The 22,631-nt window shown below is 40.1% G+C and overlaps 1 protein-coding gene across 13 annotated transcripts in view; it reads left to right on the forward strand.

The window, feature by feature from the left end:
* FAM168A (family with sequence similarity 168 member A) overlaps positions 1-22,631 on the forward strand; it is a 179,143-nt gene that overhangs the window by 22,244 nt on the left and 134,268 nt on the right. The window contains exon 1 of one of the 13 annotated variants that reach the window (XM_070490734.1): positions 17,264-17,285. The exons of the other annotated variants lie outside the window; for them this stretch is intronic. The gene's annotated coding sequence lies outside the window, so the exon portion shown is untranslated. Of the gene's footprint in view, positions 1-17,263; positions 17,286-22,631 lie in introns of those variants that run through there. 13 annotated transcript variants of the gene reach the window in all.

The following is a 22,631-nucleotide window of genomic DNA, read 5'->3' on the forward strand; positions in this document are numbered from 1 at the left end:
CCCATTTTATAGAAGAGAAAATTAAGACTCAGAAAGGAAGTAATTTCTCAGTCCCAGAACTGATGAAGGGGTGCAGCTGTGGTTGGAACCCAAGCAGTTTGACTTCAGAGCCTACGTACTTAACCCTTACACTATATTTTCTCAGAAACAGCTTGTAAGAGTATGTAGGTGTATATGAAATATATATATTTGGCTTATTTGAGCCTTGAAACTCTATGAAGCAGACATTATGCTGTATCCATTTTAAGGTGAGGAAAAGTGAAGTGAATTAATTATAGAGGATAATGCATTTGTTGAGTGGCAGAATCTGAGCTCCAAATCCCAGGTCTCCTGACTCCACCTCTCATATTTTTTCCCCCTCTATTATACTACAGCTGTTGGTTAGAGCTACACATATATTTTCTTGGGAATGCACAATAATCTTTTTAGATATAGAAAATAGATTCCCTTATGTAGACTACTGACTGGTAAGAGGCAGCCTTAAAAAATCTTTCTGTTTGCCTTTCTTTTTCGAATCCAAGGAGCAAAATTCCTTGGTGGATAGACTGCCAGAGCTCCTTGAGGGTAGATAGGACAACTGTGTGTGTGTGTGTTTGTGTTTGTGTGTGAACTCTGTTTTCCTAGTACCTGGCACAGAGCATCTTTTCTGTAAAAGTTGCTGAGGGAAAGCATGATTGAAAGAATTTATGCTGAGTCTAGTATTATTGAAGAGTAATGATGCTAAGATTGCTAGTTTACTTTTGTATCCTATGCTTTCTTCTGATTGCTCCATTCTTGGTCACTATTTGATTATGTTTGAGAATTACAGTAACCCTAATTATAGTGGCATTTAATATAGTTGAGCTAGTATATAGTAACTGCCTGCAACAGAGCCTTCATGTGTGAGAGAGATTGCAGTTATGCATTTGTAATATATGTGAAGAAGCAATTTTTCTGATGTCTGGATGAACTTAATTGTACTAGACTCTTTTTGATTGCCTTGTCAGATTTTTTTGGTTATTTTCCCTGAAGAAGATAAGACAGTGGCAAATTAGTTTTCCAATTTTTTTTTTTGCTTAAGTATGCATTTTAAATAAATTGAAGTAGTATTATATTGTGACTTCTCTTTTTTACATTGAAATACTGACTTTAAAATAATAGGAGGCTGGGGCTGGCACGGTGGTGCAGTGGTTAAGTGCGCACGTTCTGCTTTGGCAGCCCGGGGTTCGCTGGTTTCGATCCTGGGTGTGGACATGGCACGGCTTGGCACGCCATGCTGTGGTAGGCGTCCCACATATAAAGTAGAGGAAGATGGGCATGGATGTTAGCTCAGGGCCAGTCTTCCTCAGCAAAAAGAGGAGGATTGGCAGCAGATAGTACCTCAGGGCTAATCTTCCTCAAAAAAAAAGAAAAAGAAAAAAAATAATAGGACGCTAACTTCTGTAGTAGATCATTAGAGTATTTGCAAACTTTGGAACTGCATAAAGCTGGAAGAGATCATCATGTGCTCCACTCTCACCCTCTCCTATATCACAGGCAAGGAACTGGAAGCACAGGGGACTCAATTGATTTGTTCAAGATAATACAGTTTGAAAATGGAGAACCTGTCACTGGAACCTAGGTTTTTCAATTTTTGCCACAGCAAACTCTTTTTCCTTGGAAAACTGTTTTCTTACTTTGGCAGTTTTGAAGCCAGATCATGCCTTAAAGGTGATGTCACATGGCCAGAGTCACAGACTCAAGTATTTTGGCTTATCTGCTCACCTGCAGATAGATAGATAGTGTGGCTTTTGATAGGAACATTCCAATAGTAACAAACAGATCAAGGAGCTAGTTCTACTAATAGCCTTCTTCCAGGTCCTTGAGAAGCTGCTGGTTTTGCTTCGTTTAGCTTCTAGGCAATATCACGTTCAGATATAGTCATGTCATAGTCTAGCTACTTGGTTGTCCATGTACATTGCCCTGCATTATTTTTGTGTATGAGTATAGTTCAAAATGTTTGAGAATTCGTAAGCCCCTCTTCTTATTTCAGTCTGACATGGTTGTTATATTCATGTAAATTACCCCTTACCTAAGAATGTCATAATTGATTCCATTGTTCCAGATTGTAGATTTGAGTGTCAGGCAGTAATCTGCATATTACTGGATCTTTTAACAGTTCATTATTTTAATGTGGAAACTGTATGAGATCAAAAATTAGAATTTTCAGTCTTGATTAGTTGGCTGCAGACCTGGTCCTGCTGTCACTTGGCACACATCAGTCTATCTCTTTTCTCACTTTCTGAGTTACACATGTGCATATGTACTCATGAGTGTTCCCGTCTCCAATCTTGAAGGTACAACCAATATCTAGTAGATTTTTAGGGCCCTGAATTGTGTCTTTCACAGTTTCCTTGTGAGTTTTGTAAGCTTGGAGGGTATATAGTTAGAACACAGGGTAGCTGCTGAAACAGACTCAAAAGTTCAGTGGCTCAAACAAGGTAGACATTTATTTCTTATGTAACAGTTAAGAGGTAGGTCTGTTATGACTAGGGTGGGCAGAGGTTCTGCTCCATGAAATCATCCAGGGATTGAGATTCCGTTTGTCTCATTCCTCTCCCAGGATGATGTCCTCATCTCACGCTTAAAGACAGCTTATTAACACATCCACTTTCTAGTCATGAGAAGGCAGAAGAGAGAAAAGAGGGCACATAGTTGCCTTAAAAAACAAAACAAAAACCAAAAAGACTGGAAATTGTGTACATCACTTCTGCTGGCATCTCATTCATTATACCTATGCCTCACAGCATACCTAGTTGTAAGTAACACCGAGAAATGTAGTTTCCAGCTGGGTTGCATGTGCCTCAGTTAAATCTTGGCAGAGAGTGAGAGTTGGGGGGGTGGTGTCTGTACTACAAGGGAGAAAGGGAAAATGGATACTGTTAACAATCTCTTCCACTGAGGGTAATAAAAATAGAGCCTTTCTTCCATCCATTGTTCTATTTAGTACTCACCACAATCTTTGAGGTGGGTGGCATTTTAACCATTTTGCTAACCAGGAAACTGATTTTGAGATATTAAGTGACTGGTTTAAAGTCACATGGTTGGCTCAAAATTGAACTCATTATCTTCTTCCCCATACCTTCTTCTCTTGTGTTTCTTATCTCAGTGAATGACACCACCATTCTCTGTCACCCAAGCTAGAAATTTGGGATTTCCTTATCTTCCCATACTCCTGCAGTCACTAAGCTGCATAGATATTATCACCTAAACATTTCTCAAATCTATGCTTTTCTCTCCATCCCCACAGCTGTTGCCTCAGCTCAGACTCTCAGCATCTCTTGCCCAGACAGGAGCCTCCATTTTTCACTCTGCTGTCAGGGTCACCTGTAGTGACACTGTCTTCTCAGCCTGACCCTGCCAAACCACTTGCAATACCCGAGATTTTATCATGTGCCGTTATACTGCCCAGCCTTCACTTATGTTGTTTCTTCTGCTCAAATGGTCTTTCTTCTCTTCTCAACTTGGCCAAGACAGCCTTACTTTATTTTTAAAAATCTAGCACCAACATCATTTCCTCTATAAAGCTGTTGCTGTCTTTTCCAGGTAGAACTGACTGTTCACTTCATGCTTCTCCTGTGCCTGTCATGGAACCTGTAATACTAATTTGTTATGTGTCTTCCTTGTACCATCAGCAGTCAGTGTTATGCCTGGTAGAGAGCTTGAATTAATAATTGCTTGAATGAATGGAGTATCTGACAGACTGGTACTTGAATCCAAATCCTGTGTTTTCCTCACAATGACTCATCCTCTGTGAGTGTGTACGTATTTTTTGGGAGTTGCTTCCCAGCACCGCATTTGGAGATCTGACCTTCCAGGAGCTCATTTCTCTGGCAGTCAGGAGTAACTCTGCTTGAACAGGGCTATTTCAACAAATGGGTGCTGTTGTGACACATCATTGCCCTGTCACTGCTTTAACGTTCACATAAACACTTTAATTTGTAGGAGTCCTTCTGTTTGAAAGGTCACACTTTGACCTTAGCATAATCAAACTTATGGGAAAATTATTTTTCCATTTGGATTTTGGGCTTGGGCTTTATTTGGCTTTTTATGCAGGTCCTGCTTAAACCATTTGTAACCTGCAAAATAAATGTTGATGCTTGACTTTAAATTTTGTTGATTAAATCAAGGGACAAAAGAGGTTTGCTGTGCATTTTGGAAGAAAGGTAGGCAAATTAGAAAAAAAATGCATCCACTTAAAGATGGAATTATTCTTAAGGTTATTTATAAAGCATATGAAAATTAAAAAGGAATAACTTCAATTTATAATGGTCACAACTTAGGGAAACATGATAACATCTTGGTGATGAGTGTAAATTCAACTCAGTTATTATCGTTTCTGATCACTAAAGCTCATTTCTTGTGAATTTAAACCGTCTGTTTTGGTGTTAATCCTTTAAAACGCAGTTGGTGGATGTTAACGTGATAAAGGGTAATAAAGCTTGAAATATGGCAGTCATTTGGTCTGGTTTACTTTTCAACTAATTGCATGCAAACTTAAATGTCTTTGGGAAAAAGGAAAGGGGCGGATTAATGTTGTAGTTGACTATTTTGATCTCAGCTTGAACCCCGCACACCTGTCACTGGCTTGTGGAAGTTTTCCTCCATAATTAAGAGCTCCTCTCTCATATTATTACTTAATTGGATGCCACAAGAGCCTGGTGAAACAGTGGAATCCTCTTAATTGCAAAATAGCTCTTAAAACAAATCACCAATGTTTAATGTGGTATTGTTTTTATAAGCCTTCCCTGGAAACAATTTTGATTTTCTTCAAGTCCAAAAAGAATTGTAGTCCCTATGTTTTGGAGCATTGAGGGGTATGCTCTTTATAAAGGTAGAAGTCATATAATACTTTGAATATCCTTCTGCAAACAGTTAAAGAATGTAACTAGTGTTTACATAGTGCTTTACAGTTTGACCAACTTCTTTCTCTTGCTTTATATTGTTTTTTCCTATAATAGCTGCCTGAAGAAAGATGTTCTACTCATGTTTCCCATTTTACAGGTGAGGAAACTGAGTATCAGAAAAGTGACTTGCTCAAGGTTATGTAATTCATAAGTGATGGGGACCGATGTAGACCCCGAAGCCTACCTCCTTTTTGGTACATCATGCTGTCTCAATGAGCATAAACTGCATGTGTGGAAATGTCAGTTCTGTGGGTTTTTCTTGTAACTTCTTTTGTCTTATGATAATGTGGTCTCAACTTAGGTGAGTGTGTTTGGTGCTTTTTCTTGTAGCTTTCAACCCTTACACGTGTAGTGGAAAGAGGCAGCATGGTGGTAGGTGAAGAAGCCAAAGTGCTGGGAAATGCAGGCTTGTCCAGTTCCATGTTTTGGTCATGGCTGTGTCTAGCTGAAACATCTTTCTGTAGGGTTGGCAGCGTCTTTGTGGTCCTGCTACTTGTGCGGACAAGGCCTTTACAGTGTATTTAAGTGCTGAGCAGTTTTGACAGATGGTGAAAATGAGCTTCTGTGGCAGTTACCTCCTTTGATGCCCCGGTACCCATCTTTCTCTCCCACCACTAAGACCTAGTAGTGGAAAGAGCTCTTTTTTTTGTTCTCCCTTCCTCAAAGCCCCAGTATGTAGTTGTATATTCTAGTTGTAGGTCCTTCTAGTTCTTCTGTGTGAGCCGCTGCCACAGCATGGCTACTCACAGATGAGTGATGTGGTTCAGCACCCGGGAACTGAACCTGGGCCACCAAAGCAGAGCACGTTGAACTTTAACCACTAGGCCATTATGGCTGGCTCTGGAAAGAGCTCTTGACAGGGAATCAGGAAACCTTGGTTCTGCTGTTGTCGCTGGGTGATGTACTACCTGACCTGTTCTCTTCAGGACTAAGTTTGGTCATTACCACCTCTGATAAGACTTCCCTCAGTACCCTAGGTGGCCTTAGTGCCTTTTTGTTTCTGGATGCTATGACACTTTGTTAACATATCCACTGTAACACTTACTCCTTTGTACTGCAATTGTGTTTCTGTCTTTCCCACCAGAACCATACCTCTAACCCTTTTTCTTTGCCAGACGTCTGCACTTTTTTTTTTTTTGGGGGGGTGAGGGAGATTGGCTCTGAGCTAACATCTATTTCCAGTCTTCCTATTTTTGCTTCAGGAAGATCGTCACTGAGGCAACATCTGTGCCAATCTTCCTCTGTCTTATGTGGGATGCTGCCACAGCATGGCTTGACGAGTGGTGCTAGGTCTGCACCCGGGATCTGAACCTGCAAACCCCAGGCTGCTGAAGCAGAGCATGTGAACTTAGCCACTACGCCACCAGACTGGCCCCAAGAGCCTCTTTTTTTCTTTTCTTTTTTGTGAGGCAGATTTGCCCTGAGCTTAACGTCTGTTGCCAATCTTTCTCTTTTTCACTTGAGGAAGATTAACCTTGAGCTAACGTGCCAGTCTTCCTGTGGTTTGTATGTGGGATGCCTCCATAGCATGGCTGGCGAGTGGAGTAGGTCTGTGCCTTGGTTCCAAACCTGGGCTGCTGAAGCAGAGCACACAGAACTTTAACCAGTTGGTCACAGGTCTGGCCCTGCACTTTTGAATCATTGCCCTAAACTCTGTATTCCATGAGAGCACAGTCACTGGGTTCCTTGTGGTGGACAGCTGTAGTTTGCTTCCTTAACTTCCCCCTTATCTCAGTAATGGCCTCAGATGTCGGTTTGAGGAACCCCTCCTCCCTGTTTTGTCCCATGTGGTTTAGGTAGGAACCTCTTAGCTGTGTTGTACCCAAGGCCCAATCTAACCAGCACATCACATTCCTCTAGCCACAGTGATTGGTTTAGGGGTGAATATGTCTTCTGAGCTGGTCTAAACTGCTTGTTCAGGACTTTCGCGGAAGCCACTACAGAAGACCCTTTCCCAATCCTGCTAGACTAGAAGGGTGTTAGCTTCTAGACAGACTAGAAGCTGCTAAACTGTTTTGCATAAGAGGAGGCTCTGGCTCATGATAGAACTAACACTGAGGAAGTGAGAGTAAAGAGATGGAGATGGTGACTTTGAGCTCTGAACTGAGGCCCCTCCCTAGTCTTCCCTAATCCTGGGCTTTAATTAATTAAGCCAGTAATTAGACTGTTTGCTTAAACTAGTTTGGATTAAGTTTTCTGTCATTTACAATGGAAAGAGTCCTAACTGATCTATTCCTTTTCTGCACCTAGCATAGTGCATGGCCTAGAATTTGTTAAATGCATAAATGATCTCTGTGAACACGAACAGGAATTTTTCTTTCTTAGTCTCAGTCTCTTTTTCTATAAAATGAGAATAATAATTTCTGCCCTGCCTGACGCAGAAGAGTTTTTGTGAATTAATAGAAGGAAACGCTTTCTGGTCTCCTTTAGTACTTAGTCTCTGCCAAACAATTCACCATTTAATTATATAATTATATATAATATTAATTTATTTTCTCTTAACTAGATTGTAAACCCTCTAAGAGTGGGACTGGATCTATACCTATTGTTTCCCCCTGGTGCTTAGCACAATGTTGGAAGAATAGTGGGCATTCATAATACTTATTACTGGTGACAATAGCAGCTACAGTTTACTGCATACTTTCTATAGGCCAGACATGGTGTAGGCATTCTACATGCACTCTCCACAGACTCTGGGCTCTACGGAATGTCAGTTCTTTGTTTCCCAGGCCAGCAAAGGGAAAAGACTCTTTCCCTTGAGTCTTCAGGCCCTATGACATGAAAGAAACGTACTAAATGGGGTCTGGAGGTAATCTGCTTCCCTCATTGTTTCATGTCTGTGTCCTAGAAGTGTTAGACACTGTGGTGGTTGTGTGTTTGCCAACTTCCATTCCACCCCAAGGAATTAGTTTAAGTCCGTTAGTCATGGTAATCTCATGCCCCTTGCCAGTGAATGATTTAGGAATAGGTATGTGCCCAAAAGACTGGCCAGTGAGACAGGACAGGAGTGCTACTGGAGGATTTTGAGAAAGGATCTTGGCTCAAAAAGAAAAGATACAAGAAAGGTGACCTGTTTTCTGGTGGATATTTTCCACTAATTTATTTGCTTAGACTAAACTGAGCTAGTTTGATCAAATGGAGATATTAATACCTGTCTCTCACAATTGTTGTAAGGAGTAAATGATTTAATATGTTTAGAAGTATCTGAGAACTGTACAGATGTTAGTTCATTCATTGGATAGTAGCTGTCACCCAGCAGAGCTAGGTAAAGGAATGGGCAACAGGATGGGAATGTTTTGAAAGGTACGTGGAGGAAGAAAAGATCTTCCTTAGATTAGCCTTGAACTTAGTGGTGATGGGAGTAGGAGAGGCTGAGGGCAGATGGGCCAGGAGACTGGAGCTGGTAATGATTTCTAGGGCTGGTCTGGAGGAGGAAAGGGAGTGAGGGCTATTAAGCAGTGAAACATTGTGAAGCATCAGTAGTATCTTAGGCAGTGCCAGTGGAGTGTTTGCCCTCCTGGAGGAAACATTGTTACAAATGTGATAAGTGTCTGTGTCTTGCTTGGTCAATTTGGGGTCTGAAAGACCTGTGGTGAGCCACACTCCTCTTTCCTCCTCCAGTGGCTGAGTGCCCAGAGCATCCCCATCTCTGGCCATTGGGGATTGCCTAGAAAGGTATTTGTTAATGACTCAGTCTAGGTACTCCCAGCTGATAACTTCTAGCAGAGCTGGAGGGGAGGACAAGTCAGGGGCCTAGGCCCTAGGAGTAGCACAGAGAGGTAGCTGGTGAGGAGGAAGGTAGCCAGTTCTTTTGAGACAATTGGTCACTCCTCAAGGGTTTTGGAATCAGATAGACCTAGATTCAAATTTCAACTTTACTGTTTATATCTGTATCATCCTAGATAAGTCAGTATGAAAATAGAATTGTAACATTTACCTTTCAAGGTTACTGTTATGATTAGAGATGATGTTTATAAAGCTCTAGTCATAGTGCCTCACACATATTAGGTGCTCAAGTAAATGATAGTTGTTTTACTGTTACTGACAATAACGAGATAAAATCAGTGGGACTGCTTTCATAACACCTCTCACATTACTCATGGATTTACTTGTTTGTGACCCCTTAGGGGTTCTATGCTTAGTATTTGTTTTAATTGAGACTCATTTGCATGTAAAATTACTAAATTGGATGTGGATGGAAATGGCAGTTGAAGAGAGGGCTGGAGGAGACATTGCTATTTGCTTTTGGCTCCCAGCTCCTAAGGATTGGCCTTTGTCTTCAGAGTTATACTCTTACATCTTTATTCTTTTTTCCATTTCTTTTATTTTCCCCATAACTTTCTAAGTACTATTTTTGTGTGTGTTTTGTAATTTTTTAAAAATTGTAAAATATATATAAATGTAGATTTTACCATTTTAACCATTTTAAAGTGTACAGTTTAGTGACATTAAGTACATTCACATTGTTGTGCAACCATCACCACCATCCATCCATCTCCACAACTTTTTTCATGTCACACAACTGAAACTTCGTACTCATTAAACAATAACTCCCCATTTCCCTCTCCTTCAGCCCCTAGCAACCACTATTCTACTTACTGTCCACTATGAATTTGACTACTCTAAGTACCTTATGTAAGTAGAATCATACAATATTTGTCCTTTTATAACTGGCTTTTTTCACTTAGCATAATGTCGTCAAGGTTCATCCTTATTGTAGCGTGTGTCAGAATTTCCTTCCTCTTTAAGGCTGAATAATATTCCATTGGATGTATAGACCACATTTTAAAAATTCATTCATCTGTTGATGAGTGCTTGAGTTGCTTCTACCTTTTGGCTGTTATGAATTCCCCATTGCTTTTTAAGATAACAACCAGCCCCCTCCCTTTTTATTTTTCTTCACACATATTTATAGAGCAGCTTCTTTGTGCTCACTATTTTTAGTATTGGAGACATGGCAGTGAACAAGACAAACAAGGTGATTGGAGCTTACAATCTGATGATGAGAATGGTTCCGTCTTTGGAAGCCTTGCAGGGGCTGGTTCCCTGATTTGTGGAGTTTGTGTCAGGCCAGGTATCAACAGTGTGCTACCATCTTGTATGTCACTGCCCTTAACCTCATTGTTCCTTTGTGCCTCAACTTTGACACCTTCTCTCAGAGGCCTTTTATGAGCCCTGAGGCTGGATTGGTTGCTCCTCTATGCTAACCACCCTTCATTTAGTTTTACCAAAATACTGCCTAACTGTCTCTTCTGCTGGAGCGAGCTCCTTCTGGGCTGGTGCCCTTGTTGATTGACTCATGTGCAGCTGCTTGGCTAACGGTACATCAGGCATTCAGGTCCTCTGGGACAGGCCCCTGAACACTTGAGGCAACCACATCTTTCACCACAGCCTGCCTTGCACTTTGTACTCTAGCAACACGGAAACGAATGTCATTTCCCCAGGCATGTTAAATTGTTTCTGTTCTCTAGGCTGTCCATTTTTCCTAGAATGCCTTTCTCCTCTTTCTCCAGGTTCATGCCTTTTTCCTTTAAATCATTCATTTTCCACAAAGCCTTCCAGGATCCTCTCTCTTTTGCCACATTCTTGCTGCTGCCTTCTGCCAGTCTTTCTCGTACTGTATGGTAATTCTCATGTTCCATGCTGTCAAGGAACTCAGATTTCAGCACTAGGTCTTAGCTAGCTTTCTGCCGTCTTCTTTACCCATCAAGCTTCATTCCTCACATCACTCATTAAACTTGGCTTTCCTGATGACAGACATTCTGGAATGAAAGTGACCTCCTTGGCATCTGATTGGATTTCCTCTTTACTGCTCTCCCATTGTGTTTGACCCATGCAGTTGTGTCACTTCTCACTAGGATTAACATAATCCTTTTGTAAAAATAATATGCCTTTTATATCCTTCTCACCTAGCAGAGATTCCAGAGATCTTGGTCAATCCTGATGGCATTTAATATCCTCATTTTTCTTTTGTAAATCTCCTCCACTCTGTGGTTTTTCTGAAAAATGCCTATTATGGAAAACTTGAAATCTTGGCAAATTTCTCCCTATATCCTATCCTCCTTTACATTCTACCACGCAGAGATTAACTTTTAAAGCTTTGAGCATTTGGTTTGTTTTTTTAAATGTTTTTTTCCTATTTATTATATATAAAGATCATACTATGGCTACAGTTTTGTGGAGTACTTTTTATTTTAACATTAGATCATAAGCATTTTCCAGTGTCATTAAAATTGTTTGTTAAGCATCAGTTTTAATGACTGTATGCTGTTGCATTGCATGATACAATTTATTTAGTCATAACCTTATTGTTGGATATTTAAGTTACTTTCCATTTTTTGGATATTATAAATAACACTGTGATAAGCATCTTTGGTCATCAATTTTGATCTGTATTTTTTTATAGCTTTCTTCTGATAAACATTTAGCAATATGGTGATCGGAGTAAAGGTGTAAATTTTTTAAGGCTCTTGCTACATGCTGTTGAGTTGTTCTCCTAGTTCATTGCAGAGGCTCAGTAAGTATTTGTTAAATAAAAGAATGAGTACTCCCCAGAGAGACTGTACCTAGTCATGCTTTCTACAGGAGATGAGTGCCTGTAACCCCTGTACACCTTTCATAATCGACCCTCTAAATGCCTTCTGTCCTTAATTGTTCACAGTTGGGGCTTTATCCTTTTGTTAGTTTCAGACTTGATTGTTTTCTGTATGCTCAGGCCAAGTAAATTCAGGTCTTTGCTCTTTCTCTCTTGGAGAAGAGACACTGAGTTTCTCCTCATTTGGTCAGGTTTCTTCTTCACCCTTCCATCATTCATTGGTAGTATTTTCTGATCAGAGGTCTCTTCCTGCAACTACAGAGATTTGGAAAAACTTGACTGATCCCGTAGGTAATGTTTAAAACATGGAGAGAGCAAACTCTGGTAGAAAAAAGTCTAGAACTAGTTTCTGGGAGACAAAAGGGGATTTTAGTTCCTACCCTAGCTAAGCTATTTTGACCTTTAAACTCTCTAGGACTCTGTTTCTTATCTTATCTATAAAATAGGCCTATAATAATACTTCCCCTACGTACCACACAGGCTTGATAGGATTAATCAATTCACAAAACAATACATTCTCACTGAATGGCTGCTGTCAAGCCATGCTGTGTGAAGGTTGTGTGATAAATTCAGAGAGGTGTTACTCTTGTCACTGAACTATATCTTCAGTTCATTCATTCAACCATTCATCCTTTATTTATTCAACTGGTCAACAGATATTTTTATGCTAAGTCTTAGGTGGAGAGGGAGATAGCAAATAAAGGAATTGCAATTCAGTGTGGAACATGCTATGATATTGATATGTAATAGTAACAACAACTGCAGCTAACACTTCATGATTGCATACTACTGTGTGCCAGGCACTATTCTAAACCCTTTACCTGTATTAATTCATTTAATCCTCACAGTAAACTTTTAAGGTAGGTGCATAATTACTGTTAATATACAAATCATAGTGAGGTACAAAGGAGGTGTAAAAATAGTTATCATTTATTGAATGCCCACATGAGCCAGATGTTCTATAGATATCTTATGTACATTTGCTTTCATCCTTACCACAGCTCTGCAAGGTTAGGTATTATTATTTTACACATGAGGAAATAGAGTCTCAGGAAGATTAAGAAATGTGTGGGGCCCGCCCTGTGCCTGAGTGGTTAAGTTCGCATCCTCCACTGCAGTGGCCCAGGGTTTTGCCAGTTCGGATCGTGGGTGCGGGAATGACATGGCTCATCAAGCCATGCTGAGGTGGCGTCCCACGTGCCACAACTAGAAGGACCCATAACTAAAATATACACAACTATGTACTGGGGTGCTTTGGGGAGAAAAAGGAAAAAAATAAAATCTTTAAAAAAAAGGAAAGAAATATGTTAAGTTTATATAGTTTGTAAGAGGTAGAGTTGGAATTTAACCCAGCTTTAGTCCAATTCCAAAGTCTTAAGATTCTGTTGGTTCTTAAGATTTTGTTCATACAAGGCAGGAGGGTGGGTAAAACTCTCTAGGCTAAAGAACTGTGGGATCAAAGATATCTGTCCATTGCCTTTTAAGAGAATAGGAGGTGAAACTGAAAGATACTGTCTTAAAATTGTGAGATTGTCAATTCCCTTTCCCTGTATGTGTCCTCCTTTCTGGGACAGACTAAGAAATCCTCTCCTACTGGCATGAGTATGTAGGTACTTCTTGGTACTGCATTTGTGGCTGTTGCTGTTGCTGGCACATGGCAGTTCTGAATGCTTCCACCAAGTACCTAATAACTGAAGATGCTGTGTTCATTCAGGACATCTGCACCCTGCTACCAGATGGGTTTTAAAATTGACATGTTCATATAAAAAAAACACACCTAATTTAAAAATGTCAATTTGCAACCTGATGTTGCCATGTTAGAGTTTTTAATTTTTTTTTCCTCCAATAAAGAATAGGAAATGTTTCATTAAACTCCTGTTAAGTTGTTTGCACTTGTTGCACATTGCACAGATGTGCTCAGCTGGCTGAAATGTTTTTCCAAAATTGTGTACAGTGGAAAAGAGAAAAATGTGCAGTTTTAGTTCGAAGTCCAGAATGGCTATTGAATAAAAGAGTGCAGTGTAATTTTTTAGAGTTTATGTAATTGACTTTAACAGTTGCTTTTGTAGTTGTGCTGTATAATTGGATCATGATGTTATGGCTTTGAAAGGCATAGACTAATAGAGACCAAGACCCCTTTAAAATAGGTTGTATTTAAAACTATTTGCATCAAATGGGCCCTGTCTCACCCCCTTTTTTTTTGGTGGTAAAATATACTGTCTCTTCACTTTTTGCAGCAACTTCCTGACTGGTCTCCTTGCTCCTTTCTCACCTCCCCTAAATCATCCTCCTTCCTGCTTCTCTGTGAGCTTTGTTAAATATACGTTGCACTCCTCTTTCCTGCTTTAAAACCTTCAGAGGTTTCCCATAGCTTTGAGGATAAAATTCAAACCCTTTAGATTAGCTGGCAAAGTTTTTTTTTCATGATTTGGCCTGTCTGCCTCATTAGCCTCAAATCTGACTTCTTTCTCGTGTTGTTCCAGCCAGACTGAACTACTTGACATTTGCTGTTCAAGTTACGTTCCTGTATCTTCATCAATGTCGTTGTCTCTATTTGTGACACTCTCCCACCCTCTCTTCATCTCAAACCTCCTAATTACCCTTTAAATTGTAGCTTGGGCTCATTTCTGAACAGCCTCCCTTGTGGTTCTCCCACCCTCTACCACATTTTGCCACTGGGTTCTGAGTCTTTTCTGTTTGCTCTTCGCAGTTCCTGGTACTTCCTCTTATCATAGAGCACTTACCACTTTGTGTTATTCTAATTTAAGTCTCTGTCTGCCATCAGAATTTCTCTTTCTTTAATCCCCAGCCCTTAATAAGTCCTCAGAAAATGTGTGCCAAATGACTATTTTTTTAAATATAAAGAGATCCTGAGGATATATTAATTCATGGCCAAAAAGTATGATAAATTTCGAAGTGTCTCCCTATTTTTATTTCTGCTGAGTTGTGCGATTGTTCCAATATTTGAAAAGAATTCTTTTCAGAATCACCTGCAGTTTAATTACATGCCAAACCTGAAACAAGGAATAAGCCTTCTTCTTCAAGTCTCACATTAAATAGTGGAGCTTTGGTTCTGGTTGAGGGACTGACCAAAGGCTTTCTGATTACCTCTAACTCTTGTGATTTCTACCTCTTTCCACAAGTTGGGATGATGGTGAGTTACTATCCTGATTCTAGCCTCTAAGGGACATTGAACTTATGGAACAGAGGCCCTTTTGGTGTGTGATAATTTGAAAGGTGGAACAAGCTTTCTGTTACCCAATGACATTCCTATGAAACATTTACTAGGCATTTACTAAGGACTGCTTGCTGGGATACCAAAGTGAATTGGGCATAGCTCCTGCCAAACTACCTGCTGGACTGTGTGTGGCTCAGAGAAAATACACAATCTAGAAACAACACTGTCCCAGAGAACTTTCTGTGATGATGGAAATGTTCTCTATCTGTGTTATCCAGTATGGTAGTCACCAGCCACATGTGGCTCTTGAGTGCTTGAAATGTGGCTAGTGAGACTGAGGAACTGAGTTTTAAATTTTATTTAATTTAATTAACCTAGATTTGAATTTAAGTAACTATATGTGGCTAGTGGCTATTGTATTAGAAAGCACAGATCTAGAGGGGCAAATCAGTAGGGAGACAGACATGTAAATAAGGAAGTGCAATTAGGTGTAATAGGTACTATGATAGAAATATATCTAGGGTTCTGTCTGGAGTTGGGTCAGGTTTATCTGGGATAAAGTGGCATCCCAAAGAAAGAAGCAGATTAGGAGTTCTGGGAGTGGGAAGAGGGACTCAAGAAAAGGCTGCGACTTTTGTAAGTCTTAAAAGATGAGTGCATATACCTGGTTGTCACATATGCTAGCTTAAGAATTACCACTGTCTTAGAGCATTCATAGGTTATCAGTTTTCTAAGAATCAATATATAATAAGGTACAGACTTCTAGTTAGAAGATGTTCTGGGGATCTAATACACAGCATTATGAGTATAGTTAATAGTTCTGTATTATACACTTGCAAGTTGTGAAGAGTAGATCTTAAATGTTCTCACCACACAAAAAAAGTGGTAATTATATGGTTATTATGTGATGGAAGTGTTAGTAATGCTATGGTGGTAATCACATTGCAATGTGTAAGTGTGTCAAATCAATGTGTTATACACCTTAAACTTACATAGTGTTTTATGTTAATTATATCTCAGTAAAGGCGGAAAATGTAAATATGTTGAATATATAAACAAAAACAAAACAAACAAAAAAGATATAATAAAATATAGTTAATCCTAAAACCTCACTATACACAATATAATCTTATCTTTGATTCCGAAAGAAATGTAGGGATTTGTAAATGTTTCTGGTTATTATTATTAGAGCACTTATTGTATAAAATTGATGAGGAAGCTGGTAAGTTGAGAATTCCTTTTTTAAATAGTAATAATAATTATTGATAGTAGTTGGCACTTGCACTTCAAAATGAAAAAGTGTTCAATTTTTCATGAACAGCAACGCTTGCTAGATATAGACTAGTTTTGTAGCTACTGGCAATGGAGTAGCATAAGTATGTTCTTGCTGTTATGAGATTTACTGGTTGGAAGAGCATACCATACTCTCTATTAATCTGTATGTGGATGTGTGTCCTCTATATAAAAATGACAGCAGGGTATTTTTGAATGTAGGATGACTGCTATAGACATGACTACCTTAAGTCAGGAAAGGAAATGAACACTGTGGTCTGGAAGAGTTGTAAGATTTTGTGAAATGGATGGGACCTGACTTGTTCCATGAAAGGTGGACGGAACTTAAGTAAACCCAGTTTGGGTGGTGGCAGGTCACATGGGAACTGTGGCAACAACGGTGCTGAAGCAAGACTGCAGGGCATGTATAAGGGGCAGTGGCTTCGTGTTTGGCAGGTGCTCAGAGTTCTTGAAAAGGTGTATTTGGAAAGAAAGGCAAGGGCCAGTTTGCAAAAGGGCCTTACATCCTAGTTAAGGTGTACAGACTTTATTCTGAAGGTAGTGGGGAGCTGTCTGAAGGTTTTATTTGGGATTTTCTGTAACTTTCTTTCAGAAGCAGTTGTGGGTTATCTAGAATTCTTGGGGAAGTGGCCTGCAGATGCACTGTGCTTTTGTGTGTGTGGTATTTATGAGGAGTTATCGTGGATTGCGTGATAGATGATGATAGGAACCCTCCTTGTGTAGTGTTAGTACCCTGTGGAAAAGATGGAGAAACCCTTTTAATCTGAATTTATTCATTTACCCATTCATCTGTACATTCAACAAATATGAGTGCCTGTCTGTACCCAGTTCTGTGCCGTGGAGATCTAGATATAAGTTATAGTTTCAGCCCTCAAGGAGCTCGTAATCAGACTTTTGTCTGGTGTAAGTTTTTGTTTGATAGATCAGGGGCACCAAACCCCGCCTAGAGATGTGAAAGGAAGGGCTGGTGGATGGTGAAAGGAGGTGGCTGACCATCCATTTTAGACATTTCCTAGTCCCTCCCACATGGCCGTGACTCCTTTTCCTCCTGAATGGATGCTTATTTCTCCCCTCCCTTCACCAGCCAGAGAATTCTTGCTTCCCCTGCAGCCTGCTGCCTGGCTAGAACACTGTGGCTTTTTCTGTTACTCTGTGTTAATTAAGTTAATTATGGCTTTTAAAAAATTTCCACCTACAAATGCGTCTGTTTGTCTAAGGGAGAAGAGGAGAGGAGGTAGTCCTTATGCAAGTCTCTGAGCATAAAGAGCTCTGCTGCAAGCATTCCAACTGCCAGGTGAGCCAGAGCTGCTCCAGCTACCCCATCACATCATGTTATGAACATCCATGTGAAACCAAGACAAAGCTAGTTAATAAGATAGCTGAGAAAAATAGAGAGTCAACTTTAAAACTATTTGTTTGGAATAAGCTAACACACCAGGTAATGCGAACATGAAGGAAGAAAGGAAAAGAACTAATGTCTTTTGAGGAGCAGGCACTGATCTGAGTGCTTCGCATGTAGTAATTCCTACATGAGCCTTTGAAGAGGATAATATTGTTTCCATTTTGCAGATGAGGAAATTGAGGTTAAGAGAGGTGAGATAGAAGGTCTAGATTTGAATCCTGGCTCCTCTGCTTTTTTTTCTTTTTAGTTGTGAGATCTTAGTAAGTTATTTTAGCTATGAGATTCTCATTTTACTTGGTGGTTAAAAAAAGGGAAAGGTTGACAATAATACTTTAGTCAAAGAATTCTTTTTGAGGATTAAATGAGAGACTTCCTATGAAAAAAATCTAATTCAGGGGCCGGCTCCGTGGCCAAGCAGTTAAGTTCGTGCATTCCACTTCAGTGGCCCAGGGTTTTGCTGGTTCGGATCCTGGGCATGGACATGGCACCGCTCATCAGGCCATGCTGAGGCGATGTCCCACATAGCACGACCAGCAGCACTCACAACTAGAATATACAGGCATGTACTGGGGGGCTTTGGGGAGAAGAAGAAGAAGAAGAAGAAGAAAAAAAAAGATTGGCAACAGATGTTAGCTCAGGTGCCAATCTTTAAAAAAAAAAAATCTAATTCAGAAACATAGTAGGTACTCAGTTAAGTTTGGTTGAATGTGAGCCTCTTGCTTCTTTGCTTAATCACGGATTCCTTTTAAAGGAAGGATTAAAATTCCTGCAAAGACTAAGAAAATTTTACAAAGAAATAATGGAGAATTAAGAAATGTGGCTTAGGGTTTAATATATATACCTAACAAGTATATTTATTATATATTATATTTATTTGATAGAAGCTACAGGAGAGAAAGGAACTCACGGGCTGAGGCACCTTCACTGACTTCCTTGGGTAGTAGGGACTGATCATGTAGAGTTAATAGCCTGGCCTTTTCCGTATTCAGCCTCCTCCCTAGGCCCACTAGTCATGCTGTTGGTACTTTAGTTTGTGGTACTAACCACTTATTGTGCTGCCTTTTTTTTTTTTTTTTTAAAGTTTCTTCTTTTCAGAGAATAATAAATAAGCTCCATAACCTGTGAGGTATGAGGGAATAAAGAATTTAAGTAGAAACAAGGGAGATTTGCTTAGTGTGGGGCATGGACTAAGTCCTAGCATCCATTTGTGGGGTGGAGGTATGGAGGGTGCTGTTTGTTCCATGGAGCCTTGGGCTAAAGGGGAGAGTCCTTGGCCTAGAGCAAATATGAAAACTATTGAGAAGTTCCAAGTACCAGCAGAGGAGGCTGGTGACACTTGAATCTGACAGTATTGGAGAGCAGTATTGAAATTAGGGTGGTGGAGGCTGAGGTCTTAGTAGATATGTGTGTTTGTGTGTGTGTGTGTGTGTGTGTGTGTGTGTGTGTGCGCGTCCCACCTGTAATGACCTAGAACTGTTATTATTTTGCTCTTTCTTTTATAGACTGGTTTGGGGCATGGTTCCGAAGGGAGAGACTGTGGGGCCAGCTAAATTTCCGTATCTACATTTTTTTACAAGAGCAATCTTGATGTTTTCATGTTTCTAATCTGCTCTGTTGGTTGTACAGTATGTCTCCGTCTAATGTGGGTCTCTTCAACTGAAAGCTTAGGTTGTCAGGAGTGGCCTGAGTAAGTACCTTTATCATCTTCTGTCTGCAGGATTTAATATAGTATTTTATGTTGTAGGATAGAGGTTAAGCGCCTGGGCTTTGGAGTCAGACTGCCTGAGTTTGAATTTAGTCTCAGTTACTAGCTATGGAATCTTGAGCAGGTGACTTGACTTTCCTAGGCTCAGACTTCTCATTTGTGAGAGATAATAATAGTCCCCACCTTATAGGATTATGGGCAGAGTTGGGTGAGATAATGTGCTTGCTCATAGTAAGCACTCAATAAACATTAGCTGTTATTATCATTTTACCTCAAGTTGCATTACCATGTATGCCCACCTTATTTATTTATCTTTAAATAAATAGTGGTAAAAAACACATAAAATTTACCATCTTAATTGTTTTTAAGTGTACAGTTTATTGACGTTAAGTACATTCATATTTTTTTGCAACCTTCCATCTCCAGAACTCTTTTCATCTTGCAAGACTGAAACTCTATACTCATTGTACAACAATTCCCCATTGCTCTTCCCCTCAAACCCTGGCAATCACCATTCTACGTTTTTTTGTTTTTCTTCCTTTGGTGAGGAAGATTCATCCTGAGCTAACATCTGTTGCCTATCTTCCTCTTTTTTTTTTTTCGCTTGAGGAAGATTAGCCCTGAGCTAACATCTGCACCAATCTTCCTCTTCTTTGTATGTGGGATGCCTCGAGAGCATGGCTGATGAGTGGAGGAGGTCCACACCCAAGATCTGAACCTGGGGCCACCAAAGCAGAGGAGTGGGCAGAACTTTAGCCACTCCACCACGAGGCCAGCCCCCTCATTGTGGTTTTGATTTGCATTTCCCTAATGATTAGTGATGTTCAGCATCTTTTCATGTGCTTATCGGCCATTTGTATATCTTCTTTGGAGAAATGTCTGTCCAAGTTCTTTGCTCATTTTTGAATCAGATTTTTTTTATTGTTGAGTGTTAGGAGTTCTCTGTATGTTCTGGATGTTAATCCCTTATCAGTATATGATTTGCAAATATCTTCTCCCATTCTGTGGGGTACCTTTTTACTCTGTTGATAATGTCTTTTATGTACAAAAGCGTATTTTTTAGTATGCAGTTTTTCTTGTTTTCTTTTAAATTAACAATAAAATTGCCCCCTTTTTTTTTTGAGGAAGATTAGCCCTGAGCTAACATCTGCTGCCAATCATCCTCTTTTTGCTGAGGAAGACTGGCCCTGAGCTAACATCCATGCCCATCTTCCTCTACTTTATATGTGGGATGCCTACCACAGCATGGCTTGATGAGCAGTGCCATGTCTGCACCCGGCATCCAAACCAGTGAACCCCGGGCCGCTGAAGTGGAGTATACTAACTTAACTGCTGTGCCACCAGGCCGGCCTTGGAATTGCCCTTTTTTGTGTCATAAAATTCTATGAATTTTAACACATGTATCGATTTGTGGAACCACTACCACAGTCAAGACATAGAACAGTTCCTTCACCCAAAAAAACTTTCTCATCACAGCTAGCTTTTTAATAGGTGCTTTTCAGTAGTGTTATTGAGAAGCTATCTTATTTCAAAAATGGCCAGGGTCAGTTGCAAACTAATCTGAAGTGCTATGGTTCTATACTGGTTTGCTGGGGAATGCTGTGTACTTGTTTTTTCTTTCTTTCTCTCTCTCTCTCTTTTTTTCTTCACACAGGTGACCTTGGGAATCAGACCTAGCCCCCTCTTTTTTTTTTTTTTTCTGAGAAAGATTCATCCTGAGCAAACATCCATTGCTAGTCTTCCTCTTTTTTGCTTGAGGAAGATTTGTCCTGAGCTAACATCTGTGCCAATCTACCTCTTTTTGCTGAGGAAGATTTGCCCTGAGCTAACATCCGTGCGCATCTTCCTCTATTTTGTATGTAGGTTGCTGCCACAGCATGGCTGCTGCTGAGTGGTGTAGGTCCGCACCTGGGAACCGAACCTGGGCTGCTGAATTGGAGCATGGCAAACTTAACCACTAGGCCCTGGGGCCGGCCCCATAACCCCCCTCTGTTTATATAGCAGAGCACTGCTGACCAAGTAATTAAATGTGGGGATTGGGCTGGCCTGGTGGCACAGCAGTTAAATTCGCATGCTGTCCTTTTGTGGCCTGGGGTTCACCCTCTTGGATCCTGGGCGTGGACCTATGCACTGCTTATCAAGCCGTGCTGTGACAGGCATCCCACATATAAAATGGAGGAAGATGGGCACAGATGCTAGCCAGTCTTCCTCAGCAAAAAGAGGAGGATTGGTGGCAGATGTTAGCTCAGGGCTAATCTTCCTTTAAAAAAAAAAAAGGGATATTGGATTTTATGGTATACAGATTTGGTAATCATTTTCTTAATCTGTGATTATAAAGATGTGTTCTTATGATCCCTTAGTCCTTGGTTTATTAATTCATAGCTTTTATGAGTAAGTGCCATAGATAAATCTAATCATGGTGTGGTTCTGAATAACCATGGGACACTGGACAGTTCACTTTACCTTTTTGGGCCTTGGAGTTCTCTAAAGTGAAAGGCTTGATTAGATTGTCTCTAAACTTTTCCCCATCATCATAATAAACATATTTATATATCTCTTTATGGTTTGCACAAAGCATTTTCATGTGTTTATAGCAATTAATTATCAGAACAAGCTTATGGGACTTATATTTTTATACCCATTTTACAAATGAGAAGATTAAAGAAGTTTAGAGACTTGTCCAAAGTCACAGTCAGTCAGTTCTGCCTGATCTCAAAGCTGTTTATGCTCTGTAACAACCACCTTTTTATGCTAATCTTCTAGAGCTCTGTGATTTTGAGCATACAGAATTCATTCATTTATTCACTATTTTAAGTGCTGAGGATATTATGATCAAGACAAAGTCCTTGCCCTCATAGGTCTTTCATTCTAGTAGGGGAGACTGACAGAAAACAGACAAATTAACTATCTAATAAATAATATAATGTCAGTGTCAAAATAAAAAATAATCAAGGTTGAGGGCACAGGATGTGTTGGGGGGATGATCAAGAGAAGCCTCTCTGGGATGGCATTTGAGCAGAGCCCTGATGACCTCAAGTAGAAAGCCAGGAGAAGATGTGATAGAGGAAACAGCGAGCAGAAAGATCCAGAGGCAGGAATGAGCTAGATGTGTTTGAGGACCAGCAAGAAGGCCATTGGTAGGACAGGAGGGTGACAAACAAAATGCATAGAGCTCTGGAGTTCTTTAGCCCTGGGGGGTCAGTTGTGACTCCCATCACTTAATTTACCATGTGACTCTGGGCAGAGTATCTGACTTTTCTGAGTTTTAATTTCCTTATCTATAAAGTGGGGATAATAAAATAAAGACTGTCTTGAGAATTAAATGAGAGAATATCTGTAAAACACCTAGAATGGTACCCAGCACATTATTAAACACACGTTTGCTGCATACCTTCTATTATCGACTGTGTCCTAGGCACTCATTCCACTGTCATCCAGTAAGTTCAGTTTGTTTTTCTCTGTTTTTTCAGTTTGTTTTAGTCAGCAGATCTTAAAGTTCTGTTTTTATGCCTGGCCTGTGCTAGGTACTCTCC

The sequence above is a fragment of the Equus asinus genome, chromosome 20, assembly GCF_041296235.1.
Source record: "Equus asinus isolate D_3611 breed Donkey chromosome 20, EquAss-T2T_v2, whole genome shotgun sequence".
Classification (NCBI taxonomy): domain Eukaryota; kingdom Metazoa; phylum Chordata; class Mammalia; order Perissodactyla; family Equidae; genus Equus; species Equus asinus.